The following is an 18,558-nucleotide window of genomic DNA, read 5'->3' on the forward strand; positions in this document are numbered from 1 at the left end:
CCATCAGCCTAGTACCTGATAGGTATCTACAGGGTGGCTGGACTTTATCTAGGTCCTATAAACTTTCATCACTATAGGCCACTAAGACTTTGAAGCTATTTTTTACTGTCTTAGGCTGTGTTCTCCAGAGAAGAGAAACTAGTAAAGTGTAGAAATACAGAGAGAGAGAGAGAGACTTATATCAAGGAAATGGCTCACGCAGTTGTAGATGTTGGAACATCTAAGTCCGTGGGTTCGAATGGTGGCTTCTCCTGATTGATGTAGCTGCAGGGGCTGGCGAACCCAAGATCAGCAGGTAGGAGAGTAGGGCTGTTGTTCACAGGCTGTGAAGATCAGTGAATCCCAAGATCGGCAGGCAAGACAGCAGGTAAGCTGCTTGCTCAAGTCCCAAGAACGGGAGGTCAGACGAACAGGAGCCAGCTGCAGCATACAGAACTAGTAGAAGCCCCTGAGCCCTGCCAGAACGTCCCCCACACTTGATGCAGGCCGCACACCCAAGGAAACGCTCTTTTAACTGATGGGCTACTTGCAGCAGATCCCATCTTGGGGGTGATCACATATCAAATCTCAATAGGGAAGTGACCACAACATCATACAACTTCCAAAACACTGAGACTCATGACCCAGCTGAGTTGACACACAGTCTTAACCATCACAGTTACCCATAGTATAACCTCACCCACCTAGTGCTATGCATCATTTTTTCTAGTCTCCATGAGGCAGCATTGTTATTACTGTTAACTTGCCATTGAGTCAGCTCTAACTCATGACGACCCCACGGTCAACAGAATGAAATGTTGCTGGGTCCTGTGCCATCTTCATAATCATTGTTATGCTCAAGGCCATTGTTTCGGCCACTGTGTATTTTGAGTGCATTCCAACTTAGAAGGCTCATCTTCCATCTCTACATCAGAAAATATTCTGCTGTGATCCATAGGATTTCCATTAGCTAACTTTTAGAAGTAGATTACCAGGCCTTTCTACTTGTTCTGTCTGGGTCTGAAAACTGCACTGAAACCTGTCGACCATGGGTGGTCCTGCTGATGTTTGCAGTACTTGTCTGTCTGTTGGTCGTACTGTGGTGGCTTGGGTGTTGCTACGATGTGAAGGCTATGAGGCAGCATAGCCTGAAATGAAAAGCATGAACTTTGTTGTCGGACATACCTGGGTTTGAGTTCTAACTGTGCCCTTTATTAGCTGTAATTTCAGGCCATTTACTTTGTCTGTGTCCTAGTTCCTCTGTGTAGAACAGGATAGTTATACCATAGTAGGTTATGACGAGGATTAAGTGAAATAACACTACGCGTTGAGCATACACCACAGGGCCAGGACGTATGGTAGATGATCAATCAATGTTAACCATATAGCTACATAATGCGTATTGACTGTAAACATTCAAACAATGCTGCCTAGTGTTACAAAAGAAGGAAATGTTAGATCTTTGGCATCCATATACTTTCAAACTCTGCTTTAGCAAATAGGATCATACTACATATACTATTCTGTATTATGCCATGGTGCTGTCGAGATCTTTTTATGTCAAAAAAATAAAATATATGCATCATCATTTCTAACTGTAAAAAACCCAACCCTGCTGCCATCAAAGCAGATTAAACTCATAGTGAGCCTCCTGGATAGAGCAGAAGTGCCCCATAGGGTTTCCAAGCCTATAATCTTTACAGAAGCAGAATGACACATCTCTCTCCCAGGGAGTGGCTGGTGGGTTCAAACCATCTACTTTTTTTTTTTTTTTTAAATAACTTTTATTAAGCTTCAAGTGAACGTTTACAAATCCAATCAGTCTGTCACATATAAGTTTACATACATCTCACTCCCTACTCCCACTTACTGTCCCCCTCTTGAGTCAGCCCTTTCAGTCTCTCCTTTCTTGACAATTTTGCCTGCTTCCCTCTCTCTCTATCCTCCCATCCCCCCTCCAGACAAGAGTTGCCAACACAATCTCAAGTGTCCACCTGATATAATTAGCTCACTCTTCATCAGCGTCTCTCTCCCACCCGCTGACCAGTCCCTTTCATGTCTGATGAGTTGTCTTCGGGGATGGTTCCTGTCCTGTGTCAACAGAAGGTCCGGGGAGCATGGCCGCCGGGATTCCTCCAGTCTCAGTCAGACCATTAAGTTTGGTCTTCTTATGAGAATTTGGGGTCTGCATCCCACTGATCTCCTGCTCCCTCAGGGGTCCTCTGCTGTGCTCCCTGTCAGGGCAGTCATCGATTGTGGCCGGGCACCAACTAGTTCTTCTGGTCTCAGGGTGATGTAGGTCTCTGGTTCATGTAGCCCTTTCTGTCTCTTGGGCTCTTAGTTGTCGTGTGGCCTTGGTGTTGTTCATTTTCCTTTGCTCCAGGTGGGTTGAGACCAATTGCTGCATCTTAGATGGCTGCTTGTTAGCATTTAAGACCCTAGACGCCACATTTCAAAGTGGGATGCAGAATGATTTCATAACAGAATTATTTTGCCAATTGACTTAGAAGTCCCCGCAAACCATGTTCCCCAGACCCCCGCACTTGCTCCGCTGACCTTTGAAGCATTCATTTTATCCCGGAAACTTCTTTGCTTTTGGTCCAGTCCAATTGAGCTGACCTTCCATTTATTGAGTGTTGTCTTCCCCTTCACCTAAAGCAGTTCTTATCTACTGATTAATCAATAAAAAACCCTCTCCCACCCTCCCTCCCTCCCCCCCTCGTAACCACCAAAGTATGTGTTCTTCTCAGGTTTACTATTTCTCAAGATCTTATAATAGTGGTCTTATACAATATTTGTCCTTTTGCCTCTGACTAATTTCGCTCAGCATAATGCCTTCCAGGTTCCTCCATGTTGTGAAATGTTTCAGAGATTCGTCACTGTTCTTTATCGATGCATAGTATTCCATTGTGTGAATATACCACAATTTATTTACCCATTCATCCGTTGATGGACACCTTGGTTGCTTCCAACTTTTTGCTATTGTAAACAGAGCTGCAATAAACATGGGTGTGCATATATCTGTTTGTGTGAAGGCTCTTGTATCTCTAGGGTATATTCCTAGGAGTGGGATTTCTGGGTTGTATGGTAGTTCTATTTCTAACTGTTTAAGATAACGCCAGATAGATTTCCAAAGTGGTTGTACCATTTTACATTCCCACCAGCAGTGTATGAGAGTTCCAATCTCTCCGCAGCCTCTCCAACATTTATTATTTTGTGTTTTTTGGATTAATGCCAGCCTTGCTGGTGTGAGATGGAATCTCATCGTAGTTTTAATTTGCATTTCTCTAATGGCTAATGATCGGGAGCATTTTCTCACGTATCTGTTGGCTGCCTGAATATCTTCTTTAGTGAAATGTGTGTTCATATCCTTTGCCCACTTCTTGATTGGGTTGTTTGTCTTTTTGTAGTTGAGTTTTGACAGAATCATATAGATTTTAGAGATCAGGCGCTGGTCGGAGATGTCATAGCTGAAAATTCTTTCCCAGTCTGTAGGTGGTCTTTTTACTCTTTTGGTGAAGTCTTTAGATGAGCATAGGTGTTTGATTTTTAGGAGCTCCCAGTTATCGGGTTTCTCTTCATCATTTTTGGTAATGTTTTGTATTCTGTTTATGCCTTGTATTAGGGCTCCTAAGGTTGTCCCAATTTTTTCTTCCATGATCTTTATCGTTTTAGTCTTTATGTTTAGGTCTTTGATCCACTTGGAGTTAGTTTTTGTGCATGGTGTGAGGTATGGGTCCTGTTTCATTTTTTTGCAAATGGATATCCAGTTATGCCAGCACCATTTGTTAAAAAGGCTATCTTTTCCCCAGTTAATTGACACTGGTCCTTTGTCAAATATCAGCTGCTCATACGTGGATGGATCTATGTCTGGGTTCTCAATTCTGTTCCATTGGTCTATGTGTCTGTTGTTGTACCAATACCAAGCTGTTTTGACTACTGTGGCTGTATAATAGGTTCTGAAGTCAGGTAAGGTGAGGCCTCCCACTTTCTTCTTCTTTTTCAGTAGTGCTTTGCTTATCCGGGGCTTCTTTCCCTTCCATATGAAATTGGTGATTTGTTTCTCTATCCCCTTAAAATATGACATTGGAATTTGGATCGGAAGTGGGTTAAATGTATAGATGGCTTTTGGTAGAATAGACATTTTTACTATGTTAAGTCTTCGTATCCATGAGCAAGGTATGTTTTTCCACTTAAGTATGTCCTTTTGAATTTCTTGTAGTAGAGCTTTGTAGTTTTCTTTGTATAGGTCTTTTACATCCTTGGTAAGATTTATTCCTAAGTATCTTATCTTCTTGGGGGCTACTGTGAATGGTACTGATTTGGTTATTTCCTCTTCGGTGTTCTTTTTGTTGATGTAGAGGAATCCAAGTGATTTTTGTATGTTTATTTTATAACCTGAGACTCTGCCAAACTCTTCTATTAGTTTCAGTAGTTTTCTGGGGGATTCCTTAGGGTTTTCTGTGTATATAATCATGTCATCTGCAAATAGTGATAACTTTACTTCTTCCTTGCCAATCCGGATACCTTTTATTTCTTTGTCTAGCCTAATTGCCCTGGCTAAGACTTCCAACACGATGTTGAATAAGAGCGGTGATAAAGGGCATCCTTGTCTGGTTCTCGTTCTCAAGGGAAATGCTTTCAGGTTCTCTCCATTTAGAGTAATATTGGCTGTTGGCTTTGCATAGATGCCCTTTATTATGTTGAGGAATTTTCCTTCAATTCCTATTTTGGTAAGAGTTTTTATCATGAATGGGTGTTGGACTTTGTCAAATGCCTTTTCTGCATCAATTGATAAGATCTTGTGGTTTTTGTCTTTTGTTTTATTTATGTGATGGATTACATTAATGGTTTTTCTGATATTAAACCAGCCTTGCATACCTGGTATAAATCCCACTTGATCATGGTGAATTATTTTTTTGATGTGTTGTTGGATTCTATTGGCTAGAATTTTGTTGAGGATTTTTGCATCAATGTTCATGAGGGATATAGGTCTATAATTTTCTTTTTTTGTATTGTCTTTACCTGGTTTTCGTATCAGGGAGATGGTGGCTTCATAGAATGAGTTGGGTAGTATTGGGTCATTTTCTATGCTTTGGAATACCTTTAGTAGTAGTGGGGTTAACTCTTCTCTGAAAGTTTGGTAGAACTCTGCAGTGAAGCCGTCCGGGCCAGGGCTTTTTTTTGTTGGGAGTTTTTTGATTACCGTTTCAATCTCTTTTTTTGTTATGGGTCTATTTAGTTGTTCTACTTCTGAATGTGTTAGTTTAGGTAGGTAGTGTTTTTCCAGGAATTCATCCATTTCTTCTAGGTTTTCAAATTTGTTAGAGTACAATTTTTCATAATAATCTGAAATGATTCTTTTAATTTCATTTGGTTCTGTTGTGATGTGGTCCTTCTCATTTCTTATTCGGGTTATTTGTTTCCTTTCCTGTATTTCTTTAGTCAGTCTAGCCAATGGTTTATCAATTTTGTTAATTTTTTCAAAGAACCAGCTTTTGGCTTTGTTAATTCTTTCAATTGTTTTTCTGTTCTCTAATTCATTTAGTTCAGCTCTAATTTTTATTATTTGTTTTCTTCTGGTGCCTGATGGATTCTTTTGTTGCTCACTTTCTATTTGTTCAAGTTGTAGGGACAGTTCTCTGATTTTGGCTCTTTCTTCTTTTTGTATGTGTGCATTTATCGATATAAATTGGCCTCTGAGCACTGCTTTTGCTGTGTCCCAGAGGTTTTGATAGGAAGTATTTTCATTCTCGTTGCTTTCTGTGAATTTCCTTATTCCCTCCTTGATGTCTGCTATAACCCAGTCTTTTTTCAGGAGGGTATTGTTCATTTTCCAAGTATTTGATTTCTTTTCCCTAGTTTTTCTGTTATTGATCTCTAGTTTTATTGCCTTGTGGTCTGAGAAGATGCTTTGTAATATTTCGATGTTTTGGACTCTGCAAAGGTTTGTTTTATGACCTAATATGTGGTCTATTCTAGAGAATGTTCCATGTGCACTAGAAAAAAAAGTATATTTTGCAGCAGTTGGGTGGAGAGTTCTGTATAAGTCAATGAGGTCAAGTTGGTTGATTGTTGTAATTAGATCTTCCGTGTCTCTGTTGAGCTTCTTACTGGATGTCCTGTCCTTCTCCGAAAGTGGTGTGTTGAAGTCTCCTACTATAATTGTGGAGGTATGTATCTCGCTTTTCAATTCTGTTAAAATTTGATTTATGTATCTTGCAGCCCTGTCATTGGGTGCGTAAATATTTAATATGGTTATGTCTTCCTGATCAATTGTCCCTTTTATCATTATATAGTGTCCTTTGTGGTGAATTTAAGTCTAAAGTCTATTTTGTCAGAAATTAATATTGCTACTCCTCTTCTTTTTTGCTTATTGTTTGCTTGATATACTTTTTTCCATCCTTTGAGTTTTAGTTTGTTTGTGTCTCTAAGTCTAAGGTGTGTCTCTTGTAGGCAGCATATAGATGGATCGTGTTTCTTTATCCAGTCCGTGACTCTCTGTCTCTTTATTGGTGCATTTAGTCCATTTACATTCAGGGTAATTATAGATAAATAAGTTTTTAGTGCTGTCATTTTGATTCCTTTTTATGTGTGTTGTTGACAATTTCATTTTTCCACATACTTTTTTGTGCTGAGGCGTTTTTCTTAGTAAATTGTGAGATCCTCATTTTCATAGTGTTTGACTTTATGTTAGTTGAGTCGTTACGTTTTTCTTGGTTTTTATCTTGAGTTATAGATTTGTTATACCTTTTTGTGGTTACCTTATTATTTACCCCTATTTTTCTAAGTAAAAACCTAACTTGTATTGTTCTATATCGCCTTGTATCACTCCCCATATGGCAGTTCAATGCCTCCTGTATTTAGTCCCTCTTTTTGATTATTGTGATCTTTTACCTATTGACTTCCATGATTCCCTGTTATGTGTATTTTTTTTTTTAATTAATCTTAATTTGTTTGTTTTTGTGATTTCTCTATTTGAGTTGATATCAGGACATTCTGTTTTGTGACCTTGTGTTGTGCTGGTATCTGATATTATTGGTTCTTTGACCAAACAATATCCTTTAGTATTTCTTGTAGCTTTGGTTTGGTTTTTGCAAATTCTCTAAACTTGTGTTTGTCTGTAAATATCTTAATTTCGCCTTCATATTTCAGAGAGAGTTTTGCTGGATATATGATCCTTGGCTGGCAGTTTTTCTCCTTCAGTGTTCTGTATATGTCATCCCATTGACTTCTAGACTGCATGGTTTCTGCTGAGTAGTCAGAACATATTCTTATTGATTCTCCCTTGAAGGAAACCTTTTTTTTCTCCCTGGCTGCTTTTAAAATTTCCTGCTTATCTTTGGTTTTGGCGAGTTTGATGATAATATGTCTTGGTGTTTTTCTTTTTGGATCAATCTTAAATGGGGTTCGATGAGCATCTTGGATAGCTATCCTTTCGTCTTTCATGATGTCAGGGAAGTTTTCTGTCAGGAGTTCTTCAACTATTTTCCCTGTGTTTTCTGTCCCCCCTCCCTGTTCTGGGACTCCAATCACCCGCAAGTTATCCTTCTTGATAGAGTCCCACATGATTCTTAGGGTTTCTTCATTTTTTTAAATTCTTTTATCTGATTTTTTTTCAGCTATGTTGGTGTTGATTCCCTGGTCCTCCAGATGTCCCAGTCTGCATTCTAATTGCTCGAGTCTGCTCCTCTGACTTCCTAGTGCATTGTCTAATTCTGTTATTTTATTGTTAATCTTTTGGATTTCTACATGTTGTCTCTCTATGGATTCTTGCAACTTATTAATTTTTCCAGTATGTTCTTGAATAGTCTTTTTGAGTTCTTCAACAGTTTTATCAGTGTGTTCCTTGGCTTTTTCTGCATTTATCCTAATTTCATTTGTGATATCATTAAGCATTCTGTAAATTAGTTTTTTATATTCTGTATCTGATAATTCCAAGATTGTATCTTCATTTGGGAAAGGTTTTGATTCTTTTATTTGGGGGGTTGGAGAAGCTGTCACGGTCTGCTTCTTTAAGTGGTTTGATATGGATTGTTGTCTCCGAGCCATCACTGGGAAACTAGTTTTTTCAGAAAATCCGCTAAAAAAAAATGCAGTCAGATCCCTATCAGAGTTCTCCCTCTGGCTCAGGCTATTCAGATGTTAATGAAGCCGCCTGGGGAGGGTGGGGGAGGGAACAGAGAGATAGGAGAGTAGCACCTCAGAATATAGCCAGAGTTGCTTGTCTTGCTTGGAATGACTATTTTATCTGAGATTCCCGCCGGCGTGTTGCCTATGTGTGCTGGCTGTGTGGAGATTGCCCTGGGGGGGTCTGGCCCGCTGGAGTCACGGTCAGATCCTCTGCTTCCAGCCCCACGCCCAGCGTCAAGGCTCCCCTACTGGGACGGTGCACTCTCGACTCCAAAATCAGTCGCTGCCTCCCGGGGACTTCTCGTCCCGCCAGCCGCGTGACCGTGCCGCCCCCGAGAACCAGTTGGGCCTCCTCCCGGGGTTAGTTCAGATGGGTGGAGCAGGTCCCCGTGCTTGTGCCGTGACCGAGTGTCCCGGCTGGGACGCTGTTCTCCTCGCTCCAATACCAGTCGCTGCCTCCCGGGGGCTTCTCCTACCGGCTGCGTCCCACGCCACCCACGCGACCCGGCTGGTCCCCTTACCGGGGTTAGTTCAGGGGGGTGGAGCAACTCTCCATGTTTATGCCGTACCTGTTTCCAGTCCAAATCCCTGCGGGACGGTTCCCCGGCTCGGATGCTGCTCTTTCTGCTCCAAGACCAGTCACTGCCTCCCGGGGACTTCTCCTACTGGCTGCGTCCCACGCCGCCCGTGGAACCGGCTGGTCTCCCTCCCGGGGTTAGTTCAGGAGGGTGGAGCAGGTCTCTGTGCTTGTGCCGTACCTGACTGGTATGCTGGCTCCAGGCTCTGGAAACAATCGCTGCTTCCCCGTATTAGTTCGTTCTCTGTCTCTAAATCTGTGTTTGTTGTTCAGGGTTCGTAGAATGTTATGTATGTGATCGATTCACTTGTTTTTCCGTGTCTTTGTTGTAAGAGGGATCCGAGGTAGCGTCTGCCTAGTCCGCCATCTTGGCTCCCCAAACCATCTACTTTTTGATTAGCAGCCGAGCAGCTAACCGCTGCGTCACCAGAGGAGCCTATGTTTATTCTGGGAATAATTGTATCACTTCTCTATGTTGGACGTTGAGATCAGTGATTTTCAAACCATAGACTGTAGCCTATTAGAGAGTTGTAAAAAGAATTTTGTTGGTGGCAACTAGCATTTAAAAAACTGAAGTAGAGTAGAAAATATTCAATGTATTGAGAGTTATAATGGTAAATATTTTATTAACTATTGTAAGTTATGTTAATATGTATAAGTATTGGGTTGCAATACAAAATGTATTTTCTACTATGAATCATGTTACAGATTGTTTGGAAGCTGCTGATTTGGACTTTTCTTTTTCAAATTTTGCAGGATTATAAATAACCTTCTTGTACTTATGTCTTTTGACACTTGTCTCATTTTTTTTTTTTTACTTTAGGTAAACTTGGCAGCAATGAGATTCTTTTTGGTTTTTGACACAGGCTGGAGGATCCCAATCAATTAAGTCAACTCCACCTCTTCCTTAAGTTGAGTTGCTCCTTCTACTGTTGTTTACCTAAGCTTACCCCTCACCACCCTGGAGGACCTGGAAGAGCTAAGCACCAGAGCCAGCTAGGAGGACCAGACCCTACCCATCTACCATACTCACCTTCCTCAGGTATTTGTACTGGGCTGTCTCTCCATTGACATGATGCTGGAGCTCCTAGGTGAGCTAGTCCTGCTTATGGGACAGGAACTGTGGGGCCAGGACGATGAACACCTTTACCAGCTGCTGCACAGGAGCGATGTCACAATGAGTGCCAATATATTATATACCCCACCAAGTGCTTTCGAGTCAATTCCCACCCATAGTAACCCTATAGGACAGATTAGAACTGCCCCATAGGTTTTCCAAGGCTTTATGAAAGCAGACTGCCACATCTTTCTCCCACAGAGGGGCTGGTGGGTTTGAACCGCCAACCTTTCAATTAATAGCCGAGCACTGAACCACTGTGACATCAAAAATGTAATGTTTTTTGAATGAATGGAGGAGCAAGGTGATGCTTGAGCCATATATTTGATAAGAGCATGGCGACTGTGGAAAAGGAAAGGATTAGGTTCCAATCTAACTACTTCTGATGCCATCTATGTCCTTGGAAAATTATTTTCTTCCCTTAACTTCAGTTTTGTTATGTGTGAAAGAGGAACAATAAAAGTTCATCCCTTGTTGGCTATCTGTAAATATTCCAAGTGATGATACATATGAACCATCTGGCTAGTTTTAATTTATTGTTACTGTTGTTAGCAGTAGTAGTAGTAATAGTATCATCATAATTATTAATGTTATTGTATGTAGAGTTCCCTGCATGGAACCTAGTGAGCAATAAGTATTGGCAATTGATGATGATGATTAATGGTACCCCCAATTTGGCTGCAAATGGCTCAGCTCAGTACATAGTAGGTTTTCAAGAAATACTTGTTGAATGAAGGAATGCACAGTGTGGAGCCAGATTGCTTAGATTCTCATTCTAGCTCCATCACTTATTAGCTGTGTGATCCAGGCGTGTTAGTTAACTGATTTATACTTGTTTCGTAGTCTATAAAAACCAAACCAAACCCACTGCCTTCCGGTTGATTTGACTCATGGTGTCCCCATGTGTTACAGGGTAGAATTGCTCCATAGGGTCTTCTTGGCTGTTAACTTTATGAAAGCAGATTGACAGGCCTTTCTTCAGCAGTGCCACTGAGTGGGTTCAAAGGGCCAGCCTTCAGGGTAGATTAATAGATTACTGCTTGCTAGGGACCATGCCTTATCTATAAAAAGAGTATAATAAGAATACTTAACTCAGTGGGTTGTTGTGAGAGTTAAATGAGTTGGTACCCATTAAGGACTCCTGCTCACAGGCTGTGAAGATTGACAAATCTGAAGATCTGCAGGCAAGACCACACATAAGTTGCTAGCTCAAGTCTCAAGAACCGGAGGTGAGATGAACAGGAGCCAGCTGCAGAACCCAGAATGAGCGAAAGCCCACAAGCCTTGTTAGAATATCCACTTATATTCAATGCAGGACAAATGCCCAAGGAAACTCCGTTTCAACTGATTGGCTACTCACAGCAGATCCCATCATGGAGGTCATCACATCCTATCAGATTTCGTCATGGAAGGGATCACAACATCATCCGACTGTCAAGCTACCGAGAATCACGGCCCAGCCAGGTTGACACACAAGCTTAACCGTCACAACCTTCGTGGTCATCGTTCATAATCCTTATTCACAGTGGCACAGATGAGGTCCAGTGCCATCTGCTGACCACGAAGTGTAAGTCCACACACACATCAATTATGCCCTCTGCACCAGAGGACCAAGGCTGGCTAGACAGTGCCTTGAAGTTGATCCTGCTTCTGTCTTCCCAGTGCCCACACGCAGACATGATAACATCCATGTCCTTACCCACCTCCCCTCGAATGGGCTCTGGAGTGCTCCCCACGGCTGATTCAGCCACCTTTGGGTGCTCCACCAGGGCATTCTCTACCTCTGCTGGACCGATTTGGTACCTGCAAGATCAGCTGTTCCTTCCTTCACGAGTTCGGAGGTGGATGCCGGGATTGGGGTACCCCCTTGCCCAACTATTGGCTTTGGAGGATCACATCTTCCCTTGGCACAGAGAGTAACTGGCATAGGGAGCCTGAGACTCGCAACCTGCCTGTGTCCTGGACTTGAAAAATGAAGACCTCAACACTTTATACTAAGAAACACCAATGCTCAATTGCACCCAGGGCTCTCGAGGCCTCTAGATGATAGATGGGGTGATGCTTTGTCTTCCCAGAGCTCTAGGTCCTTGGCTCAAGAAGCTTCTACCAGTGTGAAATTTCCTAGAAGCCTGAAATTTTAGCTTAATCATTTATGTATATTCAGCAACTTATTCCCCTGTATATAACTGTTTACTTTGGAAATTAAAAAAAAAAATTCTCTATTTCCTGTAATATCCAAGAATTATTACTATAGGGTAATGTTTCTTTCTCTCTCTTTTTTTAAGAGTACGGCTTAGTACATGGGTTCAGAACCAGACACCTTGATTAAAATCTGGACTCTACCGTGTAATAGCTTTGAGACTTAAGACAGCTCTCTTCATTGCTCGGTGACTCAGTTTTCTCATCCTGAAATGGGATTAAAAATAGCACCTGCTTCATACCATTGAAGGAGCCTGGGTGGTACAGGAAGTTTGTGATCAGCGGCTAACAGAAAGGTTGAGAGTTCGAACCCACCCAGTGACTCCGTGGAAGAAAGACCTGGTGATCTGTCAAGAAAACTATGGAACAGTTCTACTCTTAACACATGGGACTTCCAGGAGTCTGGGGCTGGCTTGATGGCAGCTAAGAACATTGAGGGTTGGGTTAAATGAGTTAATAGGTATGAAGGTCTTAGGGCAGTGCTTTCACATCCTAAGGACTCTATAAAACCAAACATACCAAGCCTGTTGGAATCAAGTTGATTCTGACTCATAGCAACCCTATAGGACAGAGTAGAACTGTGCCCTAGGGTTTCCAGAGAACGACTGGTGGATTCCAACTGCTTACCTTTTTGGTTAGCAGCCTGAGCTCTTAACCACTGTGCCACCAGAGCTCTATATTTGTAAAGCGCAAGCTCTTAACCCCGTATGCAGAAGGGACCACTGGCATCCATTACCCTGGGGCTACATTGGCCCTAAACACAATGATCTTTACTAATGAACTTGCTGCTTTCTGTCACTGTTCCCTGGGATGGTTTGTAATGTGCCAGTGTGGCATCCATCCACGGCTCCTTAAAAGTACTTATTCTCTAGATAAAGCCATGCTTCCACCTAACATGATCTAACTATGCAGCATACAACTGAGTCATAGTCCCTGTTTTGTCTTTGGGTGTTCTTCTCATACATCCCTCCGTGTTAACTCAGGGGTGTATATTCCAGAGTCTGCTTTCAATAGCTTTGTTGCTTTGCCTCTCTTGCTGATTGTCCATGAGGTATAAGATTCAAGTGGGAAGAGGGTGATGCTGAAGAAATACTAAGATCATTCACAAAACTATTGGCAAATAAGGACTTTAGAGAGTTAGGGCAGTTTACGCTTGAAAGAGAGAAAAGGACAAGAGGGGAGATGGAATAGGCCCTTCAGAAGAGAATGAATTTCTTATCAGATATTTAGAGTCTTTTGCGAAAATTGCTGAAGCCCTCAAATTTTGGGGTGAAAAAAATGGCCATCCTCTCATGGTGCTGTACAGGTTAACAATGAAGTGAAAGATGTCATGATACTCAACATATGATTTTGTTGGAAAATTTGTACATAAACTCTTCTCCGTCAGCATCCATTCATGCTTTGGTTATTCCAAGAATTAGAGCATAGTTGCAGTTATAACCTAATTGTGGTCGTCTGGTCTGTGTGGTTAAATGTAAACTTACTTTCACACTCTTCGGGTTTTTGTTTTTTTTTTTTCCCCAAGGTAAATTCTCACTGTTATTTTCTTTTTCACTATGTACTATTACATTTTGGATTCTAAATGGACTCACACTTTTTTATGTTATTTTATTATGATTTTGGTGAAAGTTTACAGAGCAAATTAGGTTCCCATTTAACAGTTCCTAGACATATTGTTCCATGATACTGGTAGGTTTTTCACAATGTGTAGGCATTCACGTTATTTCCGTTCTAGTTGTTCTGTCTCCATTAATCTAGCTTCTGTATCACCCCCGCCCCATCTTGTCATCTTCGTTTTAGGGTAAATGTTGACCATTTGGTGTCATACGGATGATTATTTAAAGGACCACAGTACTCGTGGATGATATTGTTTATTATTTTCTGATCCCATCTGTTATTTGTCTGAAAGGTGACCTCTGGGAGTGGCTTCAGTTCTAAGTTCAAAGGGTATGTCAGGGTGACAGTCTTGGGATTTCCTTTTATGTGTTCGGGTCCAGGAAGTCAGGCCTTTTTTAGGAATTTGAGTTTTGTTGTGCATTTTTCTCTGATTCTGTGTGGGACCAACTACTGTGTCCCTGATCAGAACAGTTGGTAGTGGTATCTGTGCACCTTCTAGTTCTTCTGGTGTCAGGATAGATGACGCTGTGGCTTGTGTGGGCTATTAGTCCTGTAGACTAGTTTCTTCTTTGAGTCTTTGTTTTCCTTCTTTCTCTTTTGCTCCAGATGAGTAGAGACAGTAGTTGTATGTTAGATGGCTGCTGGCAAGCTTTGAAGACCACAGACAGCACTCACCCAAACTAGGATGTAGAGTATCATCCTTATGAACTATATTATGCCAAGTGACCAAGCTGTCCCATAAGACTATGGTCCTAAGCCTTCAAACCCAGTGTGGTTATGTCTAGAAAGTATCCATAACTGTGCCCCATGTGCTTTATTATATATATGAATAGATATGCAGCAGACACAAATGTGTACATACAGATGTCTACAGATAGGCCTATACCTGAACACCCATGTATTCCCATGTGCCTTCCTATACAAGTATATGCATATATATCTATCTATGTAACCACACACATGTTTTTAGTTATTATTGCAAAATTGTATGTGTTCTAGCATTTACAAAAATTGTCCCTAATCTGTGTACTTTTTGTGTTGTCATTTACCTTGGTCAAATTGTGCAGATTTCATCCATATTGAACATTGCCTTGCCCATCACAAAACCTAACAAGAGTCTGCTATTTAGAAAGTGATCCCCCCTCCCTTCTCCTTCCATGCCTGGGAAACACCAAAGAACATAGTTTTCTGTATATGTTAATATAGCTATTCTTGTCTTTTTAGAAAAGTGAGACCATACAATATTTGTCCTTTAGTGATTGATTTATTTCACTCAGGATAATGTCCTCCATATTCATCCATGTTGTAAGATGTTTCAAAAGCTCATCATTATTTTTTTAGCTGTGCAGTATTTCATTGTACATTTGTAGCACAATTTGTTTATCCATGCATCCATCCATTGCTGGACACTTAGATTGTTGCCGTCTTTTTATTCTTGTGAATAATGTTGCAAATTACAAAGGTGATTCACCTGTGTATTCACGTTACTGCTGTTAGATCCCTAGGAGTGGGATTGTTGAATCATGAAGTATTTCTATTTCTAGCTTTTTGAGGAAGTGCCTTATGCTTTTCCATAGTGGTTGTACCACTTTACAATCCTACCAGCAATGTAAAAGTCCTCCAATGTCGCCACAACCTCACCAGCATTTGTTGTTTTCTGATTTTTTGCTCAGTACCACTTTTGCAGAGGTAAGTGGCGACTTAGTTACCTAGTGCTGCTGTAACAGATATACCACAAGTGAATGGCTTTAACAAACAGAAATTTAGCCTGTCACGGTTTAGGAGGCTAGAAGCCCAAACTCAGGGCACCGGTTTCAGAGGGGAGACTTTCTCTGTCAGCTCTGGGAGAAGGTCCTTGTCATCAATCTTTCCCTGGTTTAGGAACTTCTCAGTGCATCTAAAAGACTCACTCTGCTCCTGGCTCTTCTTGCTTGGTGGTAATGATGTCCCTCTCTCTTTGTTTGCTTCTCTTTTGTTTTATTCTTTGTAAGATTAAAGGTGATGCAGGTCACAGCCCAGGGAAATTACCCTTACATCATGTTAGGGCTGTGACTTGAGTAAGGGTGTTGAATCCCTCCCAAATGCTTTTTTTTTTATTAATTTTTATTAAGCTTCAAGTGAACGTTTACAAATCCAATCAGTCTGTCACATATAAGTTTACTTACCTCTTACTCCGTACTCCCACTTGCTCTCCCCCTCTTGAGTCAGCCCTTTCAGTCTCTCCTTTCATGAGAATTTTGCCGGCTTCCCTCTCTCTCTATCCTCCCATCCCCCCTCCAGACAAGAGTTGCCAACACAATCGCATGTGTCCCCCTGATATAATTAGCTCACTCTTCATCAGCGTCTCTCTCCCACCCGCTGACCAGTCCCTTTCATGTCTGATGAGTTGTCTTCGGGGATGGTTCCTGTCCTGGGCCAACAGAAGGTCTGGGGACTATGGCCGCCGGAATTCCTCTAGTCTCAGTCAGACCATTAAGTTTGGTCTTTTTATGAGAATTTGGGGTCTGCGTCCCACTGATCTCCTGCTCCCTCAGGTGTCCTCTGCTGTGCTCCCTGTCAGGGCAGTCACCGATTGTGGCCGGGCACCAACTAGTTCCTCTGGTCTCAGGGTGATGTAGGTCTCTGGTTCATGTGGCCCTTTCTGTCTCTTGGGCTCTTAGTTGTCGTGTGGCCTTGGTGTTGTTCATTTTCCTTTGCTCCAGGTGGGTTGAGACCAATTGATGCATCTTAGATGGCCCCTTGTCAGCCTTTAAGACCCCAGACGCCACTTTTCAAAGTGGGATGCAGAACGATTTCATAATAGAATTATTTTGCCAATTGACTTAGAAGTCCCCGCAAACCATGTTCCCCAGACCCCCGCCCCTGCTCCGCTGACCTTTGCAGCATTCATTTTATCCCGGAAACTTGTTTGCTTTTGGTCCAGTCCAATTGAGCTGACCTTCCATGGATTGAGTGTTGTCTTTCCCTTCACCTAAAGCAGTTCTTATCTACTGATTATTCAATAAAAAACCCTCTCCCACCCTCCCTCCCTCCCCACCTCGTAATCACAAAAGTATGTGTTCTTCTCAGGTTTACTATTTCTCAAGATCTTATAATAGTGGTCTTATACAATATTTGTCCTTTTGCCTCTGACTAATTTCGCTCAGCATAATGCCTTCCAGGTTCCTCCATGTTGTGAAATGTTTCAGAGATTCGTCACTGTTCTTTATCGATGCATAGTATTCCATTGTGTGAATATACCACAATTTATTTACCCATTCGTCTGTTGATGGACACCTTGGTTGCTTCCAACTTTTTGCTATTGTAAACAGAGCTGCAATAAACATGGGTGTGCATATATCTGTTTGTGTGAAGGCTCTTGTATCTCTAGGGTATATTCTGAGGAGTGGGATTTCTGGGTTGTATGGTAGTTCTATTTCTAACTGTTTAAGATAACGCCAGATAGATTTCCAAAGTGGTTGTACCATTTTACATTCCCACCAGCAGTGTATGAGAGTTCCAATCTCTCCGCAGCCTCTCCAACATTTATTATTTTGTGTTTTTTGGATTAATGCCAGCCTTGTTGGAGTGAGATGGAATCTCATCTTAGTTTTAATTTGTTTTTCTCTAATGGCTAATGATCAAGAGCATTTTCTCATGTATCTGTTAGCTGCCTGAATATCTTCTTTAGTGAAATGTGTGTTCATATCCTTTGCCCACTTTTTGATTGCGTTGTTTGTCTTTTTGTGGTTGAGTTTTGACAGAATCATGTAGATTTTAGAGATCAGGCGCTGGTCAGAGATGTCATAGCTGAAAATTCTTTCCCAGTCTGTAGGTGGTCTTTTTACTCTTTTGGTGAAGTCTTTAGATGAGCATAGGTGTTTGATTTTTAGGAGCTCCCAGTTATCTGGTTTCTCTTCATCATTTTTGGTAATGTTTTGTATTCTGTTTATGCCTTGTATTAGGGCTCCTAAGGTTGTCCCTATTTTATCTTCCATGATCTTTATCGTTTTAGTCTTTATGTTTAGGTCTTTGATCCACTTGGAGTTAGTTTTTGTGCATGGTGTGAGGTATGGGTCCTGTTTCATTTTTTTGCAAATGGATATCCAGTTATGCCAGCACCATTTGTTAAAAAGACTATCTTTTCCCCAGTTAACTGACTCTGGTCCTTTGTCAAATATCAGCTGCTCATATGTGGATGGATCTATATCTGGGTTCTCAATTCTGTTCCATTGGTCTATGTGCCTGTTGTTGTACCAGTACCAGGCTGTTTTGACCACTGTGGCTGTATAATAGGTTCTGAAATCAGGTAGAGTGAGGCCTCCCACTTTCTTCTTCTTTTTCAGTAATGCTTTGCTTATCCGAGGCTTCTTTCCCTTCCATATGAAGTTGGTGATTTGTTTCTCTTATCACATTAAAAAATGACATTGGAATTTGGATCGGAAGTGCATTGTATGTATAGATGGCTTTTGGTAGAATAGACATTTTTACTATGTTAAGTCTTCGTATCCATGAGCAAGGTATGTTTTTCCACTTAAGTATGTCCTTTTGAATTTCTTGTAGTAGAGCTTTGTAGTTTTCTTTGTATAGGTCTTTTACATCCTTGGTAAGATTTATTCCTAAGTATCTTATCTTCTTGGGGGCTACTGTGAATGGTATTGATTTGGTTATTTCCTCTTCGGTGTTCTTTTTGTTGATGTAGAGGAATCCAAGTGATTTTTGTATGTTTATTTTATAACCTGCGACTCTGCCAAACTCTTCTATTAGTTTCAGTAGTTTTCTGGAGGATTCCTTAGGGTTTTCTGTGTATATAATCGTGTCATCTGCAAATAGTGATAACTTTACTTCCTCCTTGTCAGTCTGGATACCTTTTATTTCTTTGTCTAGCCTAATTGCCCTGGCTAGGACTTCCAGCACGATGTTGAATAAGAGCGGTGATAAAGGGCATCCTTGTCTG

At 41.3% G+C, this 18,558-nt stretch overlaps 1 long non-coding RNA gene across 3 annotated transcripts in view; it reads left to right on the forward strand.

Annotated features, from left to right (window-relative positions):
• Window positions 1–18,558, forward strand: part of LOC126086670 (uncharacterized) — an 81,373-nt gene that overhangs the window by 38,364 nt on the left and 24,451 nt on the right. The window contains exon 3 of one of the 3 annotated variants that reach the window (XR_007519569.1): window positions 9,513–9,731. The exons of the other annotated variants lie outside the window; for them this stretch is intronic. This is a non-coding gene — a long non-coding RNA (uncharacterized LOC126086670). The remainder of the gene's footprint in view (window positions 1–9,512; window positions 9,732–18,558) is intronic. 3 annotated transcript variants of the gene reach the window in all.

The sequence above is a fragment of the Elephas maximus genome, chromosome 12 (genome assembly GCF_024166365.1).
Source record: "Elephas maximus indicus isolate mEleMax1 chromosome 12, mEleMax1 primary haplotype, whole genome shotgun sequence".
NCBI classification, from domain to species: Eukaryota; Metazoa; Chordata; class Mammalia; order Proboscidea; family Elephantidae; genus Elephas; species Elephas maximus.